Source organism: Corylus avellana, unplaced genomic scaffold, assembly GCF_965113065.1.
Source record: "Corylus avellana unplaced genomic scaffold, dhCorAvel1.hap1.2 HAP1_SCAFFOLD_14, whole genome shotgun sequence".
Classification (NCBI taxonomy): domain Eukaryota; kingdom Viridiplantae; phylum Streptophyta; class Magnoliopsida; order Fagales; family Betulaceae; genus Corylus; species Corylus avellana.
This window is the reverse complement of record NW_028290473.1, coordinates 266655-274972: the sequence shown is the minus strand read 5'-3', so window position 1 is coordinate 274972 and position 8318 is coordinate 266655. Positions and strand designations below refer to the sequence as shown.

Here is an 8318-nt window from a genome sequence, read left to right as displayed (position 1 = left end):
CTTCGTGGCGGAGCATTTAGCAATGCCAGCAGCCTGGTGAGGGCTGGCTGTCTGGGGACAGGTTAAGGCAGGGCCTGCTGGGCTTGCTTCTCATGAGATTGGGTGAGGGAATCGGAAAGGGGCTCATAAACCGGGCGGGCGGGCTTTTGGGCACACGGAAAAGGGGAAGTGGATGGAGGGTGCTTCTCAGCTAGAGTTGGGGGTGGGGTCGCTATAGTGGCTAGGGTGAGTCTTCCTACATGGCTGGACGCCCGGCTCTAGACGAAGCTGCGGGGGTTACCACCACATCCTCTCCCGATAGACTTGAAGCTTTTCATAGTCAGGCGGGGTAGAAAATCTTCTCTCAAAAAGAGACAGACCAGAGATGACAAGAGGAAGGTATTCGGTTCAAAAAAGATAAGTCAGTCAGAACAGCTTCAGCCCATACAAGTAGAAATCTCAATGTTAGGTACAGACCCCAACATTCCAGTAGAAATAAAATATCTAAGCCTTGGGCTGAAGACATGTCCTAATCTACGATGCCACAACAAAAAAGGGGGAGTAGAGGGAACAACACCAGACACAGCAGAAAAGGCAAAAGACTGAGGTAAACGAAGTTTCTCCAAAAAAGAGAGCTTGCCAACTCTACGGTCCTTCCCAATCCCCTTACGTAATAGGGCCTCTGCAGCAAGATGAGCTGTGTCTGACTGTCGACGAGAGTTTGCATTCTGCCGCTTGCGAGAGTCTGCAATCATGTGACCCGGCTTCTTGCAATAGTGGCAATCTTGGACATGTCTCGTTGGTCTGATGCACCAGCAGAGCTTCCAGATTGAAGATTCTGACTATAGGGTCGATGTCCCGAAGCATGTTCAGCTGCAAGAACCTGATCTGAAGCACCCTGAGTAATATAAGATCGACCCCCAGCTCCCAACCTAGTAAAGGGGAGCAAGTCGAGTCTCCTCGGATCTCACATCAGCAACTGCTCTCTCAATGTCTGGTGGAGGAACTCGATGTTGAATTGAGGATCTAACATTCTCGAACTCAGGCCTCAAGCCCATCAAAAACTTAGAGAGCCCCTTTCCCTATGGTCAAGCAGTTTCACTCCTTTATACTCTATAAGGCTATTCTATGTTATATGAAATTCTTCCCGACAAGAGCCTTTAGAATCGGCGCCCCTATCTTTGAAAAGGGTCCCTCATGTTCAGCCGGTCCCATAGAAGCCTAAGCCTTCGGTAATAAATAGTATAGCACACTTCTTTCTTTATTTTACCCATAAGCTAAGGCATGTTCTTCATGTTGCAACTGATAGAAAGGTGGAGAATCATCCTGAGAATAAAGATTACTTATGTAATCCCAAATATCTTTAGCAGTCGCAAAAGAGGTGACGGTGTATATGGGGCTCAAAGGAAGTACACAAGTCATCCCATTTTAAGCTAAGCACTTTTCATCTTTTGTAGGAAAATCCCCTTCTCTAGTTTTGGAAAATTGAAGCGACCCGCCCACATAAGCACAAGATTTTTTCCCGAGCAAATCATTCTTCATCGCATAAGCCCATGACAAGTCATTTCCAGATGCTTCTTTCGGAAGAGCACGGGAAAAGCCTATGGAATCCATTGTACTAAGACCCGAAAGATCATCCAAGGACTTAAAATCGGGACTAAAAACTAGTCAAGAAGGCTTAACTCAAGCAATCACTCAAGAGAAGAAAGGATTTTCGCTTGCCGGATTCGTAAAAAAAAGAAGAAGAAGCCGGGTCTTCTTTTTTTTTTTTTAGGGCAATAAATGGGCTTAAATTAAAGAGCTAGGGCGGCGGCAAGAGTATCTCACAAACTCGAGTTCAAGACCTCCGATTCAAATCCGATCGACTAGATCCGATCACATGATCAAAAAACTATTCATGAAGAAGAAGTTCCAGCCTATTTATTTTTTTTTAATGATAAGGAAGCGCTTGATCCGGGCCTTATAAGGGCATCGAGATCAAGGAGATCGTGGGATCAAAGTGGACGTTCCCGATTTCCATGGCCGATTGCATCCCGAGGACTTTCTTGATTGGTTAAGTAGCGTGGAGAAGTTCTTTGATTGGAAAGAACTATCCGAGGTGTACGAAGGTTAAATTCCTGAGCACGGGTCATGCCTCAATTTGGTGGGATCAAGTCCAAGCAAGGCGTGAGCGGAAAGGCAAAGGAAAGTACATGAGACAAGATGCGATCGAGGTTGCGGGAGAAATTTCTACCCTCTGATTAGACCCAAAGCTTGTTCCAAAGGTTTCACTTCGCTTTAAAGGATAGGGGGGAGAGAAGCGTACAAGAAAGCCCCTACTCCTAACAATAACAAGTTGCGGAGTTCTACCAATTGTTTATTCGCAATGGCTTGAACGAATCCGACGAAGAATCCCTTGCTTGATAGGGCTTGAGGTTATAAATCCAAGATGAAATCTCGATGCATCAGATGTGGAAAGTGGCCTATCAACTAGCTCTAAAGGCCGAGGAAAAGCTAAAGAGAAGGACCACAAGGAGGCACCGAAGGTGATAACCGAAGGTGATAGGGGATCGACCTCTACCATCGGGCGAGGAAAGAGACCCCCTTTTCCCTTTCCTCAAGATATATGGCACGCTTTACTAATATAATAGAAAGTCAAGGCTCTGGGCAACGAGTAGGATGGAGCCTTGACTTGAGCATTGTACAAGTGCTTAAGGCTCCTTCGGGCCATGGCCACAACTATTATATAAGGCAAGGCTTGGAAGCAAGCTACCAGCGCCTATCGGCGAGAACTAGGCTTGGCTTGGTTAGTAGTGCCCGCCCATTCTGTCTCGCCCGCCTGCCGGCCCATTAATTCTTCAGAGCGGGCCGGCAGGCCGGGCGGACGGGGACCATCGAAGAAGTGCCTCGACGCGCCGCAGCCACTACTTTGACTCCTTTTATGCAATTATGAACTCCATGGAACTTTCTCGATTCCAACGCAACTTATCCTTTTGGAGCTGACGTAACAAACTACGCGAGCCTCCCGACGAAGCCAACATAAATCCTATCCGAATAAAAAAAATAAAAGGCAGTTTCATTATGGTGGTATACCAGCCGCCTGTTCTGGAACTTCCAGTTCCAATTGAAGCATATAGATCCGTAAATGGATTTGTATGTATAGCCACTTCAGTCGTGCTCGTAGTTTCTCGAAAGTATCTTTTTTCTGGGAACATGGTCAACCAGAAATTATTATGTTCGCGATTCTTCATCCACCGATGCAGAAAATGCTCCAGTTTTCCATTCTCATATGAGGCCGGAAAGTTTATTGGCAACAGGTCGGCACGAAGTGATTCATCATGCTCAAACATGAGCCGATCGTTCGTTAGGGACGGTTTATAGATCATCAAATTGCCACAAATGGAATGAAAAGTGGGTCCATGTAAATGATCGAGACCTCGCAAACAACAACGCTCCTTCCCCATATGGAGTTCGGAACCCAAAGGCAATCGTTGAGTGAACTGTATCTTCTTTGTGTTAGTTGACCTAAGCCGCACCATTACTGCTGGGGTGGGGCTCGGCCTCCGAACCGTACGTGAGACGAGTTTCTGCCTCATACAGCTCGGGCCGAAGACCGGGGGAAGTTTAGGAGAGATGGGGAGACCCAGCAGCTGCCGGCCGGGGCGGGGGTAAGCTTGCTTCTTCACAAGCTTATCCCCCCCCCAAAAAAAACCGATCCTATAGCGCTAGCGCTTCGCGTTCTTTCTATTCCATCCCATTTCATTTCGGGATAGGCGGCTAATACTAATCTAATAAGTGAAGTAGTCGTCGTCTGACCAATTGGCTCGGACACCAGACCGCGCGTGCCCGCCCATTCTGTCTCGCCCTAAATGGAATGGCTCTCTTAGTTACGCTGCGCCCTGACCCGAGTCCCCACGTCCGCTCTTCTCCGCCCACAACCCAAGAAGTTGGCTTTGCCAACACAACATTAGGGCCGTCCCCTTCATTCTATGCTGACCCCGGCCCGGAGCTGGCTTTTTGGGAAGCCCGTTCCCACCGCGCTCACGGCCCGGCTGGCCTGCCAGCGGTAGTGGGAATTCCCCCGTTCCCTGGTCAAAGACTTGGTTGGATGCGGGATCTACTCCACGAGGAGCGGTACGGACGTAGATGATATCATCACGACCTCTCTTTTCGTACCGCTAGGGATGCTTAACGCCACTTCGCCAACTGGCGTTACCTGCGCTTTCGTGTCTCTCAGTGTGGTCAGCACTGGGTGTTTCCGAGCAGCGAGGCTTACACCCATTCGCATTAGTTCATCCAAAGTTCCTTACCCTTATGCACGAATTATTGAATAAGCCATCTTCCTATCAAGGTTAAGGAGTCAACTGAGCATCTCAGCGGCGGGATTGAATACCCGGATCGAATCAGAGTTCACGCCGCCCGCCCTGAACAAATGGGAGGCGTGGGCCAAAGGTCGCACATAAGCCGCCGGGTCGCACGACAGAAGAACACCCAACATACAGATGCACACTCCTCCATGTGAAATATTCATCTTCATTGGAGCTTTTTGGTAGTAGTCGTGACCAACAGCCATCAGCTGTCGGCTCGTTGGTAAGGCGAGAGCTTCAAGCCCGATTTCTGGTGGCACACCCCCCACACAAGCACCACCCGACGAAGGGGGGACGGGGAAAGCTACAGGCCCAAAACCTTCGACCCTTCTTTCTAAATGGGGGTGCCCGGAGCACCTCATCTTGTCATTTCGTCGTTGCTCATTCCCGTTAGGCCGAAGTGTTTGGCCTTTCCTTCTCCGCGCCCGTTCACGCTTCGCTGACCTATCGCGTGGTAAAGAGAAGAGAGTACGAAAGAATAGTAAACAGAGCACACCGCAGAAAGATTCTAAATATGAGAAGTCCCCCTTGGATTCGAGAAGAAGGAAATGAAGAACGGGAACGAAACGAAATGAGGCGTTTCTAGCTCTAGTTTCGGATGAGCTTCTCCCGATTATGTCTGGTAATAGAATAGGGCGGCTTGCTCTGACCAAGACTCCACTTTTTGCTCCGTCCATGGAGCGTATGAATTTCCTGGAATGTAGATAGACCAAAAGAGGGAATGAAGGGATAGGAATAGGAATTATAGTACCATTGGAAGAAGGGGCACCTGTGGGAACATCTCTACTGACGAACCATTTCAATAGTACGGGTGCTGCCGTGCCACGAGGCACGACCATGGAAGTAATGAAAAAGAAAAAGTTATGTAGTTGGACCATCTGCTCTATCCGTTCGAGTTTCGCTTCTCTAGAGAAGATGAGACGCTAAAAATTAAAGTGTTCGCAACGCATACCGAAAGGGTACCAATGAAGCCGACCATTAATGACTAGTTCGAACACCAGGAGCGGTCTGATCAAATAAGGGATCAGACCGCTCTTAGAAACATGAAACAAAAGCAAACTCTCATAGTTCGGAGCCCAGCTCCAACTACTTCTTCGTAAGTGAGGTGAGGTACTTCTTTCGGTTTGAATAGGGGGTCGCCCTTTTTTTGGTTGAAGTAGCCACGACTTTGGTCGTAGTCAGTTTAAACACATAAACCCAACAAGCAACGGCTTTCTAGCGTTGGCAGCTCAATCCCTTGCTTGTTCGTTAGCGCAACGGCTTTCGCGCTAGCGCGCTCGGCCCTTGCTTGTTGGGTAAGGTAAAGTTGAGATAGGATCGTAAGAAAGTATAGGCTCTCCGCCGATCCTTATTGGGTAGGGGTAGCTCGCTTAAGGAAGACTACCTTTGGAGCAAAATCTTCCTTAATTCTGAGGGAAGTGCTATTCAATTGACCATGGGGCTCTACCCTTCCTTACCGAATTTATTCTATGCGAAAGAATCTCGCGCCAAGAGCGCTGCTGTAACCAGTTCTGATCTCAAGGACCTAACCTTTGTTGTGAGGACTTATTCGCCATCGGCCGGTAATACCCAATTCGCGTAAAGGGAGGGCGCCTTACTAAATAGGGGCACTTAGCTTTCCCACAGAGGTAGGTGGAGAATGCCAGATCTTAAAATTATTCAGCCGAAAAGCGATAAGGCAGTAGAGAAGAAAGAAAGATAGGGCATTATCAGCTTCAACTCGAGAAGCAGCATCCCCATCCGAATCCGCTGAAGAGGAGACCTTTGGCTCTGGAGTTCATAGTTCATTCCGCTCAACAAGCTGACCCAGCCTGAAGGAAGGGGTTTTAATCCTATAGCCTACTCTCCTGTTAAGTTTTGCCTTTCGAATTAAGCTTACAATTGAGGTCAGTGAGAAGCTTGTAAGTTCCGCCTTAAGCTATAGGGCTTCCCTAGAGGGATGAGGTGGTCGTACCGCTTCTGGGACCACGATATGCACCACCAGGGGCTCTTTTTCTGACAGGAGTTTGATACCTTGACTCCTACGCAGGTAAGCTTGTTCTTCTGCGATATTTCCTTCTTCGTTTGCGTGGATGACCGATTGATGCTATGTGGATGTAGATCACCTGGAGGCCCTTTGGAGATAGGCCTTAGGCTGCTAGGCCAGCTGTAGCTATATCTGATCCGTACTTCCTTGCCCGAGTGGAGCTGATATACCTGGACCACGTCGAGTGGTACCTGGGTGAGAGAGTCTTACGGCAGTTTGGGATTGATCAGCCGGTTCCTGATCCGCCACCTCAATCTTTCGATGCATCGCGGACGGGTGGAGCTGCTAGATATAGCTTACTGGACACTTTAAGAGATCAGATTAGGAACTTCAATGCTGGAGGAGACTTCTTCGAGATGCATTTGACCGACCGCGAGGACTATGTTGAGTGGTCTGCGTCAGTGTCCACAGGCCCGATCCTTCCTCCACACATGAGGATAGGGTCGAACTACGCGATCAGAGGAGGTCAGGCTGCTTCATGGATTGCTAAGCTGAGAAGAGACCTGGATACTATTATCCGGGAGCGCGACACCTCTTTAAGTATTATCTTCTTGTATGGATGGCTTATAGATGCTTGTAGGCCTCCTTGTTTTTAGAGTACCCATGGGCTTGTAGATTGCTGAGTCATCACGGCGAGGTTTCTTAAATCCTTACTTCAGGATCATATCAGAGAGCTCGAAACCCAGTTGAAGAGTCGAACCGATACAAAGCAGCAGAGAGATCTATCTTCTAGAGTCACAGAATCAGACCTCTCATCCGCGAAGTTGGGGTGGGATATATGTGCAAATCCCCGGCGTCGTGGGTCACCCTCCTTCTTTCCTCCCCCCAGGCGCTCCCAAACCTATTTTTATTTTATTGTTCTCGTATCTTGCTTTCTTGCAGTCTGAAATTGTTATTGAACTGGTTTAATCTGGTATTGTTAGTAGGAAGTGGTGATAGATAGCAGGAGAGGTATTTCTTACTTACCGGATTCCTTTCTGATGCCGGTCCAAAGAGGAGCTAGCAGAACAATCAACACAAGAGAGGAGATGAAATCCGCTCGACTAAAAGGTATTATTATCGCTTAGCGCTTGTGCTAAGGAGAGGAGATGAAAGAGCAAACTATCTCAAGGAGACGATCAAAAGAAGAGTCCCTGCAAGAAAAGCAAGAAGTGCAGAACTGGATGATCAAACTGATGCTTCTACGCCGGAGAAGAGAGAGAGAGAAGGCACGAAAGCTGGCCGAGAAGAGAGGTCCGGCCACGGATAGGCGTAACCTTTGGCATGAGATTTATCAACTAAGCCTGGCTATTTGCACCCCTTGGCTTAAGGTGGCGGTAAGCTTACCCACCCCGTTGTCTTAGCATGAATAATTATTGATTCAGCTCCAGACAGGAATTAGACCGACTCTCGTATAAGAGGGTAGCCTCCCCTGCTCGTTTGTTAAACTACCCGTGGTGTTGGCTTTGATTGCCCCTACTCTTCTCTTGTCTTCAACCCTCGAAAGAAAAGATCAAACTCGTCGAATCGAAGATCGGAATCGTACCCTCGGAAAAATCCGATCTAGATGGGAAATGAACATGCAATAAAAGGCCCTTACTTCAGGTTTCCATAGAAATATGTGAAACTATAAAATAGGCGCGGCACACAAAGGAGGTAAGATTGAGTGCGCTACCATTCCTTTCAAATGGAGGAATGAAGTAGCAAAGAATACCAATAGTTGTTATAATACCAAACCGAGAAAAATAATACTAATAGCCATAGCCAAAGAAGAAGTCAGATAATATGGGAGGCGGAAAAGCCAATTGGTAATTCAGAAGTTCAAGCCAGGCAAGGCACAAATAAGGGTTAGCGAACATGGTAGGCACATTACAAATCAATACACGAAGGAGCTCTCACACAAACACACAAAAAGACGAGGAATTATTATCGCTTAGCGCTTGTGCTAAGGAAGTAAAAATACACTAAAAAAGTCTTATAAGGTGCAA

The 8318-nt window shown here is 47.8% G+C and overlaps 1 pseudogene; it reads right to left on the bottom strand.

Annotated features, from left to right (window-relative positions):
* Nucleotides 1-3582: 3582 nt before the first annotated feature.
* Nucleotides 3583-4250, bottom strand: LOC148582951 (uncharacterized; annotated as a pseudogene).
* Nucleotides 4251-8318: the final 4068 nt, after the last annotated feature.